Raw genomic sequence first — 14651 nt, 5'->3', positions numbered from 1 at the left:
AATCGTTATGACAGCTCTGATAGTACTATTGATGCTCTGATTGTAGGCTAGGCAACTTTCAGTGGTGGTAATACGGAGCAAAACAAGAAAAAAATGGCTTTTAAGAGTGGGCTGTAAAATGTATACCTTAAGGACTATGAGCACTTTTTCATCTTCGCTATTGTGAAACATATCTCTTCTTCTAAAGTAATGATCATAGTTCTTCAAGTGTTCTAGAGCCTACGTTCACTAAACAGTGTTTTTGGTCCATACTACCTTCTCCCAAAACATGGAAAGCACAGAGCGCTCATTAGAAAAGATTTGTTTCACACCATCGAAGATGAAGAAGCGCCTAAACCTCTTAAGGTATATGTTTTAGATTCCATGTTTGCTAGACATTTTTCTCTTCTTTTGGTCCATATCACCACATCCGAAAGTTGCCTACCGCACAACCTTAACAACAACAATACCTGTACATGTATTCCACTGTCAGAGATACCAGAAAGATTTTCGCTGATAATTTTCGACTCGGTCATTCCGGAACAGAGTCCCTTACCACAAACTGATGCATTTGCCCTTCCTCATCCCTGAAAGTTTGTAACATCATCAAGGAATCACCCTGCATATCCACACTGTATTAAAGTTGATGCTACGAAAGAGAGTGTTTCCGTCCTGACGTTAAATGTGTCTATCTGGATTCGTCTGCGTATATTTGGGTAAAACTTCTTAAACAAATAGAGTTGCAGTGGTCGTACAGTGCCAGTACGTTCAAATATAAACATTTACGTGTAAGTATGAGACACGTGAAAGGTAGAGTAATAATTACACATAGAAATTTCAGTTTGTTCTGTGAGAACTTAATGTACAATTTCCGTACGTAGACATTTTTAAAAATAACGACAAATCTCTCGATTAGTTTAATTCTGACCTCTGTTTCTTTGTATTCTGCGGCTGCTTCATCGCTCGGACATACCTGTTGTAATCTTGATAACGATTGCTGCGATTCTGGTGTCTGTCCTGTTCTATAATTTATTACTTTTGCACAAATTAGTTATTGTTTTACGTCTTAGAAGTTATCTTATCTCATATGTATTAACTAAATTGGAAGTCATCAGATCCCTGTGTGCGCAGCGATCGTTCAGAATTTCACTATTAAAAAAAGGACTGATTTTGCAACTGATTGCTATCCTTTTCTTCGTCAATTTATGTTAAGGGCTTCCTCAAAAACTCTACGAATATTCACTATAATAGGTCTAAGTTTCATCGCATAATTTAGTGATTGTGACTCAAAGCTGAAGCCTTTCGGTTTCGTGGGGCAATGCAAGCCAAAGCTATGCTGTCAGGCAACGAATAACGACAAAATTCATACACTACTAATACCGCAAACTGCAATGGGAAAGAGAAAAATAAGAGGAAAAAAATACTGTCGATTGTATGTACGAAGAAGAGGTGCATTGCAAAAAGGCGCTGAGGTACTGAGAAGAACTGTATACAGAGCGAAAGGAGTGTGCCACATGGCAGCCTTTCAGTTTATGTCTGAATATTTGGAATTTATCGTACATATTCATCATGCATATAAGGCGAGCGTGCAAGGGATAAGTCCCTGCAGGCAAACTATCCTCTGTGCCCTCGTCGGCTCAGATGGATAGAGCGTCCGCCATGTAACCAGGAGATCCTCGGTTCGAATCCCGGTCGGGGCACACATTTTTCAACATGTCCCCAATGAAGTATATCAACGCCTGTTAGCAACTAGGGTGTCCATTTAATTATCATTTCATTCTAAAAGCGAAAGCTGCATGATCATCATCGGTAACTGTTCTTTCGGGGACAGATACTACCTTCATATATAGTTAAAATATGGCTTCCCGGCCATTGACCTCCTTGTGCGAATGCACACGCTATGCCCAAACTCTTACGGGACTTGGTAGATTAATCTGCCACGAGTAATGAGTATGATGGGCAAACATCTATTAGGCTCACTACGAATGTAGTGGTGTGGACATGTTGGGAATGTGGGTCTCACGGGGAGCGTGCAAGGCGTAAGTCCTGGCAGGCGCACTATCCTCCAGGCCCACGGTGGCTCAGATGGATAGAGCGTCTGCCATGTAAGCAGGAGATCCCGGGTTCGAGTCCCGGTCGGGGCACACATTTTCAACATGTCCTCAATGAAGTATGTCAACGCCTGTTTGCAACTATGGTGTCCATTTAATTATCATTTCATTCTAAAAGCGAAAGCTGCATGGTCATCAACGGTAACTGTTCTTTCGGGAACAGATACTACCTTCATATATAGTTAAAATATGGCTTCCCGGCCATTGACCTCCTTGTGCGAATGCACACGCTATGCCCAAACTCTTACGGGACTTGGTAGATTAATCTGCCACGAGTAATGAGTATGAAGGGCAAACATCTATTAGGCTCACTACGAATGTAGTGGTGTGGACATGTTGGGAATGTGGGTCTCACGGGGAGCGTGCAAGGCATAAGTCCTGGCAGGCGCACTATCCTCCGTGCCCACGGTGGCTCAGATGGATAGAGCGTCTGCCATGTAAGCAGGAGATCCCGGGTTCGAGTCCCGGTCGGGGCACACATTTCCAAAATGTCCCCAATGAAGTATATCAACGGCTGTTTGCAGCTAGGGTGTCCATTTAATTATCATTTCATGCATAAAAGTGTCAACACAAATCAGTCACACATATTCAACCAACAAGACAGTGTCCACCATCGCGTTCAGTGGTAAACGAAGAGCTACACAAATATAAACTAACTTTTTTGTTCGCCTTTTGTCTTCGGTTCTCAGAGCGGGCGATGCAATTCGTTTTGAATGAGTCTTTGTAGTTATTCACAAATCACACGAGCCTGTGCTTGATTAGGGATAGAAAAGTGAGAATTATGAGACGGAATGATGAAGGCCTGCACAGCAGCTTATTCTGACCGTCACTTTCTGTGCTAGCAATATATGTATTTTGTGAATGCGACGAGTTGAATCCGCGATCTAAACGAGCAATAAAATCAATAAAAATGTATGTGAAATTTTATGGGACTTAACTACTTAGGTCATCAGTCCATAAGCTTACACACTACTTAACCTAAATTATCCTAAGGACAAACACGCACACCCATGCCCGAGGGAGGACTCGAACCTGCGCCGGGACCAGCCGCACAGTCCATGACTGCAGCGCCTGGGACCGCTCGGCTAATACCTCGCGGCCATAAAATCAATAACTGACAGCAAAAAGGCGCCCTTGGTTTTTGTCGCACGATTAAAGGGTAATTATACTATTCCGTCCCTTCGACATGCATGCATATTCGAAGGAACATTGCATCGTAATTCTGAATAACATAGGCACAGCAATACCGTATTCTTTAAAATATCTTTCCCGTGCTTCTTCCTTAATCTGATCATGACCTTGTACGTTTGTAGTGTTATCCATCATTCCAGGCCGCCTCCTTCCTCCACCTCTATACGCTGAAATCTTTCATTCGGAGACCCTTCGTAGAGGGCAGTTTCTTCGCGATGTGTTTTCCACATTTCCACTATTTTCCTTCCTCTACTGTTCTTAAGCGTACTTGTTTATCATTCTGTGAGTTCACTTCGCTTTAAGCATTTTTATCTACTGCTACAGAATGAGATTTTCACTCTGCAGCGGAGTGTGCGCTGATATGAAACTTCCTGGCAGATTAAAACTGTGTGCCCGACCGAGACTCGAACTCAGGACCTTTGCCTTTCGCGGGCAAGCGCTCTACCATCTGAGCTACCGAAGCACGACTCACGCCCGGTACTCACAGCTTTACTTCTGCCAGTATCTCGTCTCCTACCTTCTAAACTTTACAGAAGCTCTCCTGTGAACCATGCAGAAGTAAAGCTGTGAGTACCGGGCGTGAGTCGTGCTTCGGTAGCTCAGATGGTAGAGCGCTTGCCCGCGAAAGGCAAAGGTCCTGAGTTCGAGTCTCGGTCGGGCACACAGTTTTAATCTGCCAGGAAGTTTCATATCAGCGCACACTCCGCTGCAGAGTGAAAATCTCATTCTGGAAACATCCCCCAGGCTGTGGCTAAGCCATGTCTCCGCTATATCCTTTCTTTCAGGAGTGCTAGTTCTGCATGGTTCGCAGGAGAGCTTCTGTAAAGTTTGGAAGGTAGGAGACGAGATACTGGCAGAAGTAAAGCTGTGAGTACCGGGCGTGAGTCGTGCTTCGGTAGCTCAGATAGTAGAGCGCTTGCCCGCGAAAGGCAAAGGTCCTGAGTTCGAGTCTCGGTCGGGCACACAGTTTTAATCTGCCAGGAAGTTTCATATCAGCGCACACTCCGCTGCAGAGTGAAAATCTCATTCTGGAAACATCCCCCAGGCTGTGGCTAAGCCATGTCTCCGCTATATCCTTTCTTTCAGGAGTGCTAGTTCTGCATGGTTCGCAGGAGAGCTTCTGTAAAGTTTGGAAGGTAGGAGACGAGATACTGGCAGAAGTAAAGCTGTGAGTACCGGGCGTGAGTCGTGCTTCGGTAGCTCAGATGGTAGAGCGCTTGCCCGCGAAAGGCAAAGGTCCTGAGTTCGAGTCTCGGTCGGGCACACAGTTTTAATCTGCCAGGAAGTTTCATATCAACGCACACTCCGCTGCAGAATGAAAATCTCATTCTGGAAACATCCCCCAGGCTGTGGCTAAGCCATGTCTCCGCTATATCCTTTCTTTCAGGAGTGCTAGTTCTGCATGGTTCGCAGGAGAGCTTCTGTAAAGTTTGGAAGGTAGGAGACGAGATACTGGCAGAAGTAAAGCTGTGAGTACCGGGCGTGAGTCGTGCTTCGGTAGCTCAGATGGTAGAGCGCTTGCCCGCGAAAGGCAAAGGTCCTGAGTTCGAGTCTCGGTCGGGCACACAGTTTTAATCTGCCAGGAAGTTTCATATCAGCGCACACTCCGCTGCAGAGTGAAAATCTCATTCTGGAAACATCCCCCAGGCTGTGGCTAAGCCATGACTCCGCTATATCCTTTCTTTCAGGAGTGCTAGTTCTGCATGGTTCGCAGGAGAGCTTCTGTAAAGTTTGGAAGGTAGGAGACGAGATACTGGCAGAAGTAAAGCTGTGAGTACCGGGCGTGAGTCGTGCTTCGGTAGCTCAGATGGTAGAGCGCTTGCCCGCGAAAGGCAAAGGTCCTGAGTTCGAGTCTCGGTCGGGCACACAGTTTTAATCTGCCAGGAAGTTTCATATCAGCGCACACTCCGCTGCAGAGTGAAAATCTCATTCTGGAAACATCCCCCAGGCTGTGGCTAAGCCATGTCTCCGCTATATCCTTTCTTTCAGGAGTGCTAGTTCTGCATGGTTCGCAGGAGAGCTTCTGTAAAGTTTGGAAGGTAGGAGACGAGATACTGGCAGAAGTAAAGCTGTGAGTACCGGGCGTGAGTCGTGCTTCGGTAGCTCAGATGGTAGAGCGCTTGCCCGCGAAAGGCAAAGGTCCTGAGTTCGAGTCTCGGTCGGGCACACAGTTTTAATCTGCCAGGAAGTTTCATATCAGCGCACACTCCGCTGCAGAGTGAAAATCTCATTCTGGAAACATCCCCCAGGCTGTGGCTAAGCCATGTCTCCGCTATATCCTTTCTTTCAGGAGTGCTAGTTCTGCATGGTTCGCAGGAGAGCTTCTGTAAAGTTTGGAAGGTAGGAGACGAGATACTGGCAGAAGTAAAGCTGTGAGTACCGGGCGTGAGTCGTGCTTCGGTAGCTCAGATGGTAGAGCGCTTGCCCGCGAAAGGCAAAGGTCCTGAGTTCGAGTCTCGGTCGGGCACACAGTTTTAATCTGCCAGGAAGTTTCATATCAACGCACACTCCGCTGCAGAATGAAAATCTCATTCTGGAAACATCCCCCAGGCTGTGGCTAAGCCATGTCTCCGCTATATCCTTTCTTTCAGGAGTGCTAGTTCTGCATGGTTCGCAGGAGAGCTTCTGTAAAGTTTGGAAGGTAGGAGACGAGATACTGGCAGAAGTAAAGCTGTGAGTACCGGGCGTGAGTCGTGCTTCGGTAGCTCAGATGGTAGAGCGCTTGCCCGCGAAAGGCAAAGGTCCTGAGTTCGAGTCTCGGTCGGGCACACAGTTTTAATCTGCCAGGAAGTTTCATATCAGCGCACACTCCGCTGCAGAGTGAAAATCTCATTCTGGAAACATCCCCCAGGCTGTGGCTAAGCCATGTCTCCGCTATATCCTTTCTTTCAGGAGTGCTAGTTCTGCATGGTTCGCAGGAGAGCTTCTGTAAAGTTTGGAAGGTAGGAGACGAGATACTGGCAGAAGTAAAGCTGTGAGTACCGGGCGTGAGTCGTGCTTCGGTAGCTCAGATGGTAGAGCGCTTGCCCGCGAAAGGCAAAGGTCCTGAGTTCGAGTCTCGGTCGGGCACGCAGTTTTAATCTGCCAGGAAGTTTCATATCAGCGCACACTCCGCTGCAGAGTGAAAATCTCATTCTGGAAACATCCCCCAGGCTGTGGCTAAGCCATGTCTCCGCTATATCCTTTCTTTCAGGAGTGCTAGTTCTGCATGGTTCGCAGGAGAGCTTCTGTAAAGTTTGGAAGGTAGGAGACGAGATACTGGCAGAAGTAAAGCTGTGAGTACCGGGCGTGAGTCGTGCTTCGGTAGCTCAGATGGTAGAGCGCTTGCCCGCGAAAGGCAAAGGTCCTGAGTTCGAGTCTCGGTCGGGCACACAGTTTTAATCTGCCAGGAAGTTTCATATCAGCGCACACTCCGCTGCAGAGTGAAAATCTCATTCTGGAAACATCCCCCAGGCTGTGGCTAAGCCATGTCTCCGCTATATCCTTTCTTTCAGGAGTGCTAGTTCTGCATGGTTCGCAGGAGAGCTTCTGTAAAGTTTGGAAGGTAGGAGACGAGATACTGGCAGAAGTAAAGCTGTGAGTACCGGGCGTGAGTCGTGCTTCGGTAGCTCAGATGGTAGAGCGCTTGCCCGCGAAAGGCAAAGGTCCTGAGTTCGAGTCTCGGTCGGGCACACAGTTTTAATCTGCCAGGAAGTTTCATCTACTGCTACATCCCGAAACTATCCAAGTAGTTTACGTCTCGCTTTTTACTCTCCATCATTAAGTCATATGGTGCTACATACAATGTATATCTCACTCGGTGAATCTCTTTCTTAGTTCTGTTGGGATTATTTTTATTCTCAACCAACCGTTCGCTTTTTTCCAGAATCCGTTTTCCAGCAGGTATTTTCCTTCTTTTTTACTCCGCACAGCTTCCATTTTTGTAATGAACTTCATAAGAACCTAAAAAATTTATTTTCCAAGGCCTTTCCTTTAAATGATATTTTAACGGAACATTACCAGTCCAAAACGTGCCCAGTCCATACTCAGTTCACACATTTACCACCCTCTACACCACATATTGAAATTTTATCTCTGATTCTGCCACCGGCCGTGGCGGCCGAGCGGTTCTAGGCGCTTCAGTCCGGAACCGCGCGACTGCTATGGTCGCAGTTTCGAATCCTGCCTCCGGCATGGATGTGTGTGATGTCCGTAGGTTAGTTAGGTTTAAGTAGTTCAAAGTTTTAGGGGACTGATGACCTCAGATGTTAAGTCCCATAGTGCTCAGAGCCATTTGAACCATTTATTTTTCTGATTCTGCCACCAGTATTTCATCGTCTGTGTGCTTAATTGTTTTTATCGCCCCTAAGCCTATTGTGCCTCTTGCTTTTTCTAATCCTTTATTATTTCACAACCAGGCAATAAAAGTGATACAAGTCAAGAAACTTCATTGTTTAGTTTTTGTCACCGAAAAATACGTGCAAAGTGCCCCCATGTGCTCAAAAAACGTCATATCTGCAATTTGTCCACTTGAGGACAATTAGTTTTGTTGTAGGCTGCTTCATGATCTGCCACAGCAAGAACAGTAGCACTTCAGCGTTTCTACTGAGTGCTGTACATGGGTCATTCATGAAGAGCGGCACATTGTAAGATCTGAAAATTTTCATGTGTAAGTTATGTCAAACGTAAATTTTAATATCATTGATTATTATAATGTCTTTGTTTATTCAGTGTCGTATGTCTCATTACAATGTTCTTCTGACATGCATCATGTCTGAAGGTCATTCTAATGGAAGATACAGACACAAGCATGATGTCTGAGAGAACAGAAACTATTTGACGATTATCGCTGTCGTAAATACACACATCAAGAAAAGTTTTCCATCACACCGGTTCCCAGAACTTCTGAAGATAGACGTTGACTGTGGATATTGACACAGTCAATTTCACTGTTCAGAGATGTCACTAAACCCACCTAAAGATGTAAACAACTATGCATGAGCAGCGCCTATTAGACAGAGGGGGTCAGACAGCCGATCAGTTCCAGTCATTCAACGAGGAACGAGGTACACGGCTCGTATCGTTGAAACGTCCCCTCAGAAAAATTTATGAATTACTGTGCTGATAAACCTCTTACATTATTTGATTTTCAAACAGCTGAGTAGAACTGAACGTACTCATACATTTCGTTCTTTACTTATTCTGATCAACACTAAACTGACACACAATATTTTTAGCGCAACGCAATCTGACTTTCAGTAATCTCTACTAAAGAATGGCCCTAACTAACAATAATCTATACCTTTCATGAATCACTTACCTCACAAAAATCTTCGTTACTCGACTACTGCAATACAGCGAGCGCCAATACTGCCAGCTAAATAAAAGATTCTAACTACTAAATGCACTAACCACTGATAGGCATAGTCAGGAAATTGAAAGATTTTGGTAGAGAACAAACAATGTATTTACCTTAATAGTGTTCAAAAGTAATAATATATATATCAGTTCATGGCATCCAGTCTTACAAATTTACTGTCTCTGATGGACACACGTCCAGATCATTCGCTCTCAAAACTCCGCCATCTCTCTCCCCAAATCCACCACTGCTGGCAGCTCACCTCCAACTGCGCAACGCTACGCGCTGGTAACAGCCAACTGCCCAACACTACAATAGCAAATTCCAACAATGCAAACCAGCCACAGTCTTCACACAGCACAGCCAGTGATTTTCATACAGAGCGCTACGTGAAGTTACCAACATAAAAACCTAAACAGCCTACTTACATAGCCCCCATGCTCCCCACAAAAAATTTTACAAATTTTTTTGGGCAGTGGACAATACAGATTTGAAAAATTTTCATAATTACAATAAGAAAGAAACCAAATGCACACACTTATTGATATACTGTTGGTCAAAATCAAAGATTTTCTCACAGTCCATAAAGACAGTCGTGATTGTTCATCACAGTAAAATTGCAGTGTTTTTCTCAAAGTATGAGCAGTAAAAGAAAATGTACACAGAAGTAGTGGATTTCCATGCAGTCTTGAAGAAGTAGTATTGTCCTTTCAACGGGCAGACAGTACTGACTCTTGACATGCAGACAGGTTATGGGCCACAACAGAGCAAACCCACAGCAGAGTCAGTCGAAGTTTTGAAGAATATTGGTAGGTAGGTCATCACAGAGCAGACCCACTGTAGTCCTAGTAGAGATTATGGTATTGGTGGGCCACCAGAGGTGCAGACCCACTGCAGTCCTTGTAGAAATAATGGTATTGGTGAGTCATCAAAGGGGTAGACCAACTGTAGTCCTTGTAGAGACAGCCAGCAGCTATCTGTTGCGACTGTGCAGGTGCATAATACCATCGAAGAGTCTTGCGGACAATATAGCAAGTCCATAAACCACCACTTGTGCACTCACAAAGTTTTTGGAATTGTCTTTAGAACCAGCAATGCTGTTAACCAGTCCCTTACTGAATTATTTACACATGTGCAAACACTAACAGTCCCACCTTCTCACATATTGTGCATATACTATGACCAACAGAAATGTGTGCAGTGAAACGAATGCTTACAAGTTACTTAATTTGATGAACTGGAGGTCATTGCAATTTTATAACATGAGAATACAATTACAAAGATACAGAAAACATCATTAAAACATAATAATACAGATAACACTTGTAGTAATATAGGCTTTACAAAAGAATAGAAATAAACATACACATCAGTGTTACATGAATTATGACATAAGTAAATACATAAAATAATGAGAATAGTTTTCGATACATTAATTTCACACATGAGCATTGAAACAGAACAAAACTAATAATGTCTAAACATCTTTACAAAGAAATTAACATATTATTAGAAAAATTCTACAACATAACTCTTACCAGCTAAACACATAAAGACAGGAAAAACACAAGTACACAAGAGTACACAAACATATACCAGAATAACACAAAAGTAAAGGACAGGGTTTGTTTTCAGTGTAACATTTGGTACTGCAGTCCAACCCAAAACTTCATTCCATGGACCTTTCCTCTTATTTCAACATTTGCTCCTGCAAAAAAAAAAAAAAAAAAAAAAAAAAAAAACTATCTGACACTGTTGACCCTAAACCCTACTGTTTTGTACGTATGCTCATTTAAAATAAATATTTCTCATTTTACAATACTCATTTTTGCCCAAATCTTTTTCATATAACTTCTCAATGCATTTTTTCCATATTCTTCATAGTTAGTTTCTTATATAGTATCCACCTCTGAAGCTAACTTAAATCTACTGAGCTTAGATATATATACTAAGGGACAAGGCAATGCAGCAGCACAGAACAATTTAACACAAACAGCAATGACAAAAAATGCAAATTGGCAAAGCAAGCAGCAGTAAATCTAAATTACCAAAGCAATTGCAACATTACAACTAATATGAGCCAATGTGCAGCAACAAGAAAAATAGATCAGTAGTAAAACTGGCTTAACAGAGTAATACAAAGTGAAATTGAGTAGCATTATGCCTGGCAAACAGCAGCAGCAAATGCTGTAACTTATACCTAAGTATGACAAAGCTCAAGCAGAAAAAATAGTACACTAAAGATAACAATGCATATAAGGGAAATGTCTACTCACATCTTAATGTCTATGTAATTAAAGTGGTGCACCACAAAACTTATTCTACAAAAAATTACCAACTACTTGAAAATAAAATTATGTATGCAGTTACTGTTATTAACCCCTTCTTATTGTTCTTTCCTTTCCAAGTGCTCCTTTTTCGAAGAATGTGGATCATAAAATTATTATTTACTAGATCTGTTGACACAAAGTGTTCATATTAGCAAATGCATTTAATTTTATTTTACATAACCAATGGTGCAACACAGCTGGAAACCAGATATCAAATGAAATAAGCAACTATGTAAAGCAAAGCTTAAAAACATCATTCAATAGCCATGTCGCATTTCGTAAGTCAGTAGAAATTCTCTCAACTCTTGTAGAAAGACACTTGCCAAAATCAGGTGTGCAGATGTAAGAATATTTCCCATCAGTTCATAAGCATTTCAGCAAGTAGCACAAAGTATGTGCTCCACAGAATAATCATATGTTTCCAAGTAATAGCGTGTCATATTTGCGATGCTTTCTACAAAGGAATGTCAATAGCGAGGTTAGTGGCCTCTTTCTTCTCCACCTAATGGCTTTTTCTCCAGGCGGCTGGCGCAGCTGGCCGCTCACAACACATTACGTCACTTGGCTTTCTTACCGAAGTATTTACAACAGCAGTTTGCACTACAATGACAGTCCCATATAAAAATTTCACAGGTCGAGAATTTTCATTACAAATGTGTAGAAACAAAGTCCTATAAATATAACAGTGTCCAAAAAATTTTCGCTGGCATTGTGATACATTCACGCATTTGCACACATTACATAATTCTTAAAGTACTATTCTTGGTTTCCAACATCCATTTCCAGAAATCAGAGTCCGTAACTTCTACTCATTGGTCCTTACCTTATTACACATATACATATTCGTCGACACTTCTTCAATATTTCATCATAATAAATACATAGCATAATCAAATTCCTCATATAGCATCAGCTTATTGATCATAAACATACCTCAACAGCATAATACACATTGTCATCCTAATAATAACATCATAACACCTCAGTCAAATCTCAAAATCGTTGTAGCTTCCTCCAATAATCTCAAAACCTAAAAAAAATTATCTGTTCATTTCAGTAGTGTCATCTACCTCAAACGTACTTTAAAAATCATGATCCCATACCAAATACATCATTCAAAGCTCTCATAGTATCACAATGGTTCCGAAAAGTACACACAAAATACAATTTCATAAGTGTGAAGGTATCCAACTGTGTAATTGCGTAAACATCTGTCACTGAAACAGAAAAAAAGGTTTGTTTCTCTGTTAAATAATCAGATAGCTGTGTAATTCTGTGTTAGAGAAATATGGTACCGATGTGTAAAGTTGTATAAGCAAATACCATGTTAGCTAGGGCTCCTTGTGTTTGCCACACACATGGTACACAAAGTAACCGTGTACCCCCCTGAGGATTAATGTAATTATACCCTCAGGTGTTACAGATTACAGCAATCGAATGAAATGTATCACCGAAAACTTTCTTTGTGTCTTTGTGATTCAAGAATCTTGAAAAATAAATGTTTTAAGTACAAAATTAATCACTCAAATACGTGTAATGCAGCGCTAAACTGTGCGTCTTGTTGTAAGATAATCTCTGTCATTACTTAACGGTAAAAATATGCCAAGTGTCGTAATTATCGTTGTCCATAAACAAAGTTCTGTAGAACTCAATGTACTTACCTCTTAATAAACAAAAGTGAAATGCTATGCGTATAGATATCGTAGTTATTACCTACAGTACCGTGATCAAGAAAGTACTGTACTGTAACGTATTGCTGTGCTACGAAAAAGGCTGTCTCATTGTAGCTATACCACAAAAGTTACTACTAAAACATGTTTTCCTTTCCAGAAGAATTCAGAAAAACTGTGCAGATATACAACAGATACACAGCAAAAGCAACAATGTAAAGTGTGTCACACATTAGTAGTGTCGTGATATAATCATGTAGCTGTCAAATAAACTAACCACTGTGTCATCTGATATCTCTCAGAAAGTACCGTAATTCCAGAATGTATTTTCAAGTAAACCAAAATGTTGCATTAAAATGTAATAGTGCCGGTATATGTTCTAAGTATGTGAGCCTTATAGTCGTTACATAATCATGCAACTAACAAGCAAAAATGTACAAATAACAACACTGTATCGTCTGTTCACTATAACAATGCATTCGTAATTTCTGTTTAAATATGTTCCCTAGGTTCTAGACTGGATAGTTAACTTCAAAACACTGTTGCATGTTACCAGTTTCTAAGTGGGACAAAGCGTACTAGTAATGTGAAGTGAAAAATTTTATAGCAAAGACTTAGTTAAAAAGCAGATTATCTCTCAATAAACGCTTTGACATGTGAAATGTGGTGCATTTCCCAGTATCCAGAGTTACAACTTCAAAGCAATTATCGTGTTGTGTACGTAGGTAAGGAATGCTAAAATTTTTCTCAAGGTTAGCGCCTATGTTATTTTTCTCTGAGCCAGCCGGCACATGTGGCTGCCTGCGGTGCAAGTCATTGTCTGTCTCTTTGTTGAGGCGCGTCGTTATTAGGATTAGGAGACCTAACTTCTACAAGTTCACTTTGTCGAGAAGGCCCTGCCCTGTTTGAATCCCGCCAGTTCTGATGAAATTCATGTCTGTCGTTTTGTCGGTAGTTTTCATAGTTTGTTGTTTGTCGGTCATGTGGTGGAGAATTTCCCCTGGAATCGTAACTGCGCGGTGGACCGTTGCGTCTGAAGTTATCCTGTCTCCCTTGACAATAATTATTTTGGTTCCCATAATGTCTGTTTCTCTGATTGTCTCTGTGATAGTCATTATCACGGAGAGGTGATCTTTCCCTGTAATTATTTCTACTCTGCCAATGGTTGTCATATGGGTGGTGTCTATTTTGGTCACGATTTACGTTGTAAGAATAGCCTTGTCGTGTCCAGTTATTATTTCTGTCATCACAGAATTGTGACGGATGTAACCTGTAATTTTTGTGTTCCTGTCTTCGCGTCCCGCGATTATCAGTGTCAATTTCCAATTCTTGTAACAGTCCCTGACAAGCTTCAATGTCGTCTTTGCAACGCTCTGTCAAAATAATATGTCGTAAATGTTCAGGCAATTTGATTAAGAAATTGCGGATGAGTTCTGAGGGGCTGTTTGTGTTTGACAGGTACTGATTCTTGTGCAACATGTCTTCAAAATATTTCACAAGACTGGAAAATTCAGATTGTTCGAAATGTTTCATCATTATGATGCTATGTTTTACTCGATCTTGTGTAGCTTGAGACCAAAAATCTGAGAGGAAGACATGATAAAATTCTACTTCACTGTGACAATCGTGAATGACCAATAGCATTCTTACAGCTGGTTCATTCTCTAAATAGCCACACATTAATTCTAATCTGTGCTCTAATGACCAGATGGGAGGAAAACAATGAGAGAATTGATGAAGCCATGCTTGTGGATGAATGTCGTTGCCGGAATTCTTAAATGTTTTGAATTTACGTGTAGTAATAAACAGCTTATAATTAAAATCATCACGTCGGCGAGTCGCATGTCGGTCATTGTTACGTCGTTTCGGCGGTTCCATCTCAAAATTCGGTGTACCTTGCCACTTTCTTTCATAATTTCCGAAGTGCCCTGTGTTATTATTTTGTGGCTGTTCCGTATTTCTATGTCACTCTTCCCGTATTGGAGCACGAGTGTCCTCTGAAATATGTAAGTCTTGTATTACCTGTGTCAAC

At 41.8% G+C, this 14651-nt stretch overlaps 2 non-coding genes across 2 annotated transcripts; both read left to right on the top strand.

Annotated features, from left to right (window-relative positions):
* Nucleotides 1-2048: 2048 nt before the first annotated feature.
* On the top strand, nt 2049-2123 carry Trnat-ugu (transfer RNA threonine (anticodon UGU)). The gene has a single exon. It is a non-coding gene; the product is annotated as a tRNA-Thr (tRNA).
* Nucleotides 2124-2491: 368 nt separating this feature from the next.
* Trnat-ugu (transfer RNA threonine (anticodon UGU)) lies at nt 2492-2566 on the top strand. Its single transcript has one exon. It is a non-coding gene; the product is annotated as a tRNA-Thr (tRNA).
* Nucleotides 2567-14651: the final 12085 nt, after the last annotated feature.

This window comes from Schistocerca cancellata, chromosome 5 (assembly GCF_023864275.1).
Source record: "Schistocerca cancellata isolate TAMUIC-IGC-003103 chromosome 5, iqSchCanc2.1, whole genome shotgun sequence".
Lineage (NCBI taxonomy): Eukaryota > Metazoa > Arthropoda > Insecta > Orthoptera > Acrididae > Schistocerca > Schistocerca cancellata.
Note: the sequence above shows the minus strand (reverse complement) of the source record. Positions and strands in the feature narration are given on the sequence as shown.